Below are 7,008 nucleotides of genomic sequence, written 5' to 3' on the forward strand. Positions count from 1 at the left end.
TTGAATGAATGAATGAATGAATGAAAAAATGATCCAGGCAAGGGAGTGAAGTATGGACAGGAGAGGTGTGATACCAATGAGGAATAATCCCTATTTCACGGGGATATTGCCTAATAGCCTTAAGTAACATGAGAGTGCTGTGGAAAAATAAAAAGTCCAATCCAAATTCAAGGCGTTATCCAGATCCTATTCTTCTCTATTAGTTTTCCCCACCTTATTAAGGAGCTAATTTGGGGGGGGGGGGGGGTACTTTTTTCAAGGGCACCAATAGGTAGAGGATGCTTGGATACATACAATAAGAGAAGGCATTATCTCTGCCCTCAAGGAGTTTACAATCTACAATCTATGATTACTACGAGTTCCATAGTGAATCCATTGGATTGGATATATTTCATATGCCCTCCACTCCGGTGGAATCCATACAAACATAGCGCCACGGAAGGCACGTTTTGGAGAAATGGTTTATTTCCTCAATCAATCGTATTTACTGAGCACTTACTGCGTGCAGAGCACTGTACGAAGCTCTTGGGAGAGGACAATGTCAGAGAGTTGGTGGATCCGTTCTCTGCCCACAATGATTTCATTCATTGATGTTTATCGTGTAATTGGAGGCAGTTATCTCCTCCGTTAGCCCAATTCTTACCGTTACGTGGTCCAATAAAGCTACTAGGGGTCTTAGAAACGGCGATTGTCATCAAGGGTATTCACTGAGTGCTTACCATCAATCAATCGTATTTACTGAGCGCTTACCGTGGGCAAAGCACTGTACTCAGTAAGTTGTTGGGAGAGTCTTACATAAACAGCTGCATCAGATGAAAGCCCTCAATCCCCTTCCCGGCTCCTACCTCTCCTTGCTACTGTCCTTCTCCAGCCCAGCCCGCACACTTCAGTCCTCTCATTCACTCATTTATCCAATTGTATTTATTGAGCGCTTACTGTGTGCAGAGCGCTGGACTAGACGCTTGGAAAGTACGATTCGGCAGCAGAGACAATCCCTAGAGATTGTCAACGGAGATGGACAGCAACACAAGTTGACAGGTGTCAATAAATAGAATTAGAGATATACACACATCATGAATAAAATAAGTAGAACAATTAGTAGGTACAAATATACACAAGTGCTGTGGGGAGGGGAAGGGGGTAGAGCGGAGGGAATCAGGGCGATGGGGAGGGGAAGAGGAGAGAGGAAAAGGGGGGTTCAGTCTGGGAAGGCCTCCTGGAGGAGGTGAGCGCTCAGTAGGGCTTTAAAGGGGGGAAGAGAACTAGTTTGGCGGATATGTGGAGGGAGGGCATTCCCGGCCAGAGGTAGGATGTGGGCCGGGGGTCGACGGCGGGACGGGCGAGAACGAGGCCCAGTGAGGAGGTGAGTGGCGGCAGAGGAGTGGAGTGTGAGGGCTGGGATGGAGAAGGATAAAAGGGACGTGAGGTAGTAGGGGGCGAGGGGATGAAGAGCCTTGAAGCCAGTAGTGAGGCGTTTTTGCCACCCTTCTCATTGTCTTCTAGACTGTGAGCCCACTGTTGCGTAGGGACCGTCTCTATATGTTGCCAACTTGGACTTCCCAAGCGCTTAGTACAGTGCTCTGCACACGGTAAGCGCTCAATAAATACGACTGAATGAATCCCCCCCTTACCTCCTTCCCCTCCCCATAGCACCTGTATATATATTTGTACGTATTTCTTACTCTATTTTATTTGTACATATTTTATTTTGTTAATATGTTTTGTTTTGTTCTCTGTCTCCCCCTTCTAGACTGTGAGCCCGCTGTTGGGTAGGGACCATCTCTATATGTTGCCAACTTGGACTTCCCAAGCGCTTAGTACAGTGCTCTGCACACAGTAAGCACTCAATGAATACGATTGAATGAATCCCCCGCCTTACCTCCTTCCCCTCCCCTGGCACCTGTATATATGTATATATGTTTGTACGTATTTATTACTCTATTTTGTTTGTACATATTTATTCTATTTATTTGGTTAGTATGTTTTGTTTTGTTGTCTGTCTCCCCCTTCTAGACTGTGAGCCCGCTGTTGGGTAGGGACCGTCTCTATATGTTGCCAACTTGGACTTCCCAAGCGCTTAGTGCAGTGCTCTGCACACAGTAAGCGCTCAATAAATACGATTGATGATGATGATGCACACAGTAAGCGCTCAATAAATACGATTGAATGAATGAATACGATTGAATGAATGAATGAATGTACTTCACTTACCTCATCTGTAAAGTGAGGATTAAATCCGCCTCCTTCCAATGTTGACTGTCAGCCCCATGTGGACAGGGCCTCTGTCCAAGTCATCATCATCAATCGTATTTATTGAGCGCTTACTATGTGCAGAGCACTGTACTAAGCGCTTGGGAAGTACAAATTGGCAACATATAGAGACAGTCCCTACCCAACAGTGGGCTCACAGTCTAAAAGGGGGAGATAGACAACAAAACCAAACATACTAACAAAATAAAATAAATAGAATAGATATGTACAAATATAATAAATAGAGTAATAAATCTGTACAAACATATATACATATATACAGGTGCTGTGGGGAAGGGAAGGAGGTAAGATGGGGGGGATGGAGAGGGGGACGAGGGGGAGAGGAAGGAAGGGGCTCAGTCTGGGAAGGCCTCCTGGAGGAGGTGAGCTCTCAGCAGGGCCTTGAAGGGAGGAAGAGAGCGAGCTTGGCGGGTGGGGAGAGGGATTGGGGGCATTCCAGGCCCGGGGGTGACGTGGGCCGGGGGTCAATGGCGGGACAGGTGAGAGCAAGGTACGGTGAGGAGATTAGCGGCGGAGGAGCGGAGGGTGAAGTTGTGTCCACCGCAGCGCTCAGAATTGTGTTTGATACAGAGCAAGTGCCTAACTACAATTTTTTAGAAGCCCCATTACCACCGGATTTTTTCAGAGCCCACGCTTTGATGTTGACTTGGATTTCTGTGTCCTTCCTAAGTAGCTTATGCAGTCGAGAACGTCCAGTGGTTGCCCAGCCACCTCCACGTCAAACAGAAACTCCTCGCAATGTGATTTAAAGCAGGCACTCACCTTGTCCCCTCCCACCTCACCTCGCTGCTCTTCTACTCCAACCCAGCCCGCAACTTTACTCCTCTAATGCCAACCCACTCACTGTGCCCCCGACCCCCATCCGTCCCCCCGGCCCGGAATGGCCTCCCTCTGCCCATCCGCCCAGCTCGCTCTCTTCCTCCCTTCAAGGCCCTGCTGAGAGCTCACCTACTCCAGGAGGCCTTCCCAGACTGAGTCCCTTCCTTCCTCTCCCCCTTATCCCCCTCTCCATCCCCCCCATCTTACCTCCTTCCCTTCCCCATAGCACCTGTACATATGTATATATGTTTGTACATATTTATTACTCTATTTATTTATTTATTTATTTTATTTGTACGTATCTATTCTATTTATTTTATTTTGTTAGTATGTTTGGTTTTGTTCTCTGTCTCCCCCTTTTAGACTGTGAGCCCACTGGTGGGTAGGGACTGTCTCTATATGTTGCCAATTTGTACTTCCCAAGCGCTTAGTACAGTGCTCTGCACATAGTAAGTGCTCAATAAATACGATTGATTGATTGATTGATTGATTGACACCCGTCCACATGTGTTGTTCTGTTGTCTGTCTCCCCCTTCTAGACTGTGAGCCTGCTGTTGGGTAGGGACCGTCTATGTTGCCAACTTGTACTTCCCAAGCGCTTAGTCCAATCAATCAATCAATCGTATTTATTGAGCGCTTACTGTGTGCAGAGCACTGGACTAAGTGCTTGGGAAGTACAAGTCGGCAACACATAGAGACAGTCCCTACTCAACAGCGGGCTCACAGTCTAGAAGGGGTCCAGTGCTCTGCACACAGCAAGCGCTCAATAAATACGATTGAATGAATGAAATACCTCCATCTCGTCTATCTCGCCGCCGGCCTCTTGCCCACGTCCTGCCTCTGGACTGGAATGTCCGCCCTCTTTTAATTGATTAATTAATGATGGCATTTATTAAGCGCTTACTATGTGCAAAGCACTGTTCTAAGTGCTGGGTAGGTTACAAGGTGATCAGGGTATCCCACAGGGGGCTCACAGTCTTCATCCCGATTTTAATGAATTAATGACTTTGCAACTGACGATGACTCGCCCCACCTTCAAGGCTTTATTGACGGCCCATCTCCTCCAAGAAGCCTTCCCTGACTAAACCCTCATTTCCTTTTCTCCCTCTTCCTTCTGCACTGCTCTGAATCGCCCTCTTTATTCACCACCCCCGACCAGCCCCGCAGCGCTTATGTCATCATCATCATCATCAATCGTATTTATTGAGCGCTTACCACACTGTCTCTCTGTAGAGGAAACAGCCCTGGCTTGGGAATCAGGAGACCTGTGTTTTTTTTTAATGGCATTTATTAAGTGCTTACTACATGCAAAGCACTGTTCTAAGCGCTGTGTTCTAATCCAGCCTCTGCCACGTGCCTGTGTGATCTTGGGCGAGTCACTTGGCTGGCCTGTGCCTCTGTTTCCTCACCTGCCCAATGGAGACTCGACCCTTCTCCTCCTCCTTCCTTAGACCGTCAGCCCCAGGAGGGACCTGATGTATAATAATGATAATTTATTAAGCGCTTACTATGTGCAAAGCACTGTTCTAAGCTCTGGGGAGGTTACAAGGTGATCAGGTGGTCCCACGGGGGGCTCACAGTCTTCATCCCCATTTTACAGATGAGGTCACTGAGGCACAGAGAAGTGACTTGCCCAAAGTCACACAGCTGACAATTGGCGGAGCCGGGATTTGAACCCGTGACCTCTGACTCCAAAGCCCGGGCTCTTTCCACTGAGCCACGCTGCTTCTCCCCAGCGCTTAGCAGAATGGGAAACGAACCAGTACCACAGTGATTATTTTCAGACGGTAGGACGCTGGCCCTTTGGCGTGGGCAGAGCAGGCCCACCCTGTGGTCAAGCCATAACCCTGCTCATGTATAGGAGTGCTTAGCAAATACCACTATTGTTATTATTATTATTATTATTACTGTCACTGAATATGCATACTGATTAGCTCTTGTATATGCATTACTGTCACTGAATATGTATATTTTTTAGTTGTGCTGAGTTCCACCCAGGAAATCGGTGACTGGCAAGGCCACGATCTACCCATCAATCAATCGTATTTATTGAGTGCTTACTGTGTGCAGAGCACTGTACTAAGCGCTTGGGAAGTACAAGTTGGCAACAGATAGAGACAGTCCCTACCCAACAGTGGGCTCACAGTCACCGACCACCACACCAGTAGTCCTGGGGCCCCAAATTATCAGCAGACCCCAACAAGCAAGAAGTTGCTGGCTGTAGCCCTCAGCCTTGAGGCCCCAAATTATCAGCGTGGCTCAGTGGGAAAGAGCCTGGGCTTTGGAGTCAGAAGCCAAGGGTTCAAATCCCGGCTTTGCCGATTGTCGGCTGTGTGACTTTGGGTAAGTCACTTCACTTCCCTGTGCCTCAGTTCTCTCATCTGTAAAATGGGGATGAAGGCTGTGAGCCCCACGTGGGTCAACCTGATCACCTTGTATCCCCCCGGCTCTTGGAACGGTGCTTTGCACATAGTAAGTGCTTAACGAATACCATCACTATTATTATTATCAGCAAACCCCAACAGCAATGAATTGCCGGCTGCGGCCCATCCTCTTGAACCCAACACCTATTCTTGCTGAAGACCTCTTCAGCCCCCGAGTGTCCGATGGATGACCCAAAGCCGATAATGAAGGAGTTTGGTGTGTAATGTGTCCACTGTTGGGTAGGGACTGTCTCTATATGTTGCCAATTTGTACTTCCCAAGTGCTTAGTACAGTGCTCTGCACATAGTAAGCGCTCAATAAATACGATTGATTGATTGATTGATAATGCGAGGCTAAGGAAGACAACAACAGGGGCGGAGCGGCACGTGATGCGCCAATCCGGCGCACGGACGAACAGGACTTGAGGGACTTGGCGCTGCGTCACTCAGGGAAGGGGGACCGACGGGAAACAGAAGGATGGGCTCAACCTCAGGTCCTGATCCTTCCATAGAGGAAGAATCATTATCGGGTAGTCTAAGGGACCTGGATTCTAATTCCAGCTCTACCCCCTGACTGAGAGGCCAAGCTGCTTCCCCGTAGTCACCGTTCCCAACTGAACCCACTCACCTGATCTCCATGGAATCGCTATGGGGCCGTAGAGTCCAGAGACCGGACCCTCGGTGGAGTCTTCTAAACTGTGTCGCACCCTCATTTATGCAACTCTGCGAGCTCTCTGTCGTTGTGAGAGAAAATTGTGTCACACTGTAGCCCCTTCTCGGAAATTAATAATTATAAACCTTTAAGGTCTAAGTTCATTAAGATCTTTGAAGAGGAAACACCCTTTTCTTTTCCATGTAGAAATTAGCCTTTGGAGAGAGTGATTGATTTCACCAGAAAAATTATGTTTTCAGTCCCTTTCCCATACTGAACAGAGGACTGTCTTAAGATGTGCTTAGTTCACTGGGCAGGTGTGAATATAAATGTCTATTCGTAACTAAGAATTCTCTAGCTCTCTTCCTCCCTTCAAAGCCCTACTGAGAGCTCACCTCCTCCAGGAGGCCTTTCCAGACTGACCCCCCTCCTTCCTCTCCCTCTCCCCCTCCGCCCTACCTCCTTCCCCTCCTCACAGCACCTATATAGTTTGTACAGATTTATTACTCTATTTATTTTACTTGCACCTATTTACCATTCTATTTGTTTTGTGAATATATTTTGTTTTGTTGTCTGTCTCCCCCTTCTAGACTGTGAGCCTGTTGTTGGGTAGGGACCATCTCTTTATGTTGCCAACCTGTACTTCCCAAGTGCTTAGTCCAGTGCTCTGCACATAGTAAGCGCTCAATAAATACGATTGATGATGATGATGATGACGATGCAACAAAACGAATAAAAGGCTGGCCTAGCCTGACTCATTACCTGGAATATTCTTCAACACCCCGGGAGGAGTGGGGGGTAGGTAGGCCCTAGGAGGTGGCGGCGGCGGGCGAGGAGAGCCCA

Source organism: Tachyglossus aculeatus, chromosome 5, assembly GCF_015852505.1.
Source record: "Tachyglossus aculeatus isolate mTacAcu1 chromosome 5, mTacAcu1.pri, whole genome shotgun sequence".
Lineage (NCBI taxonomy): Eukaryota > Metazoa > Chordata > Mammalia > Monotremata > Tachyglossidae > Tachyglossus > Tachyglossus aculeatus.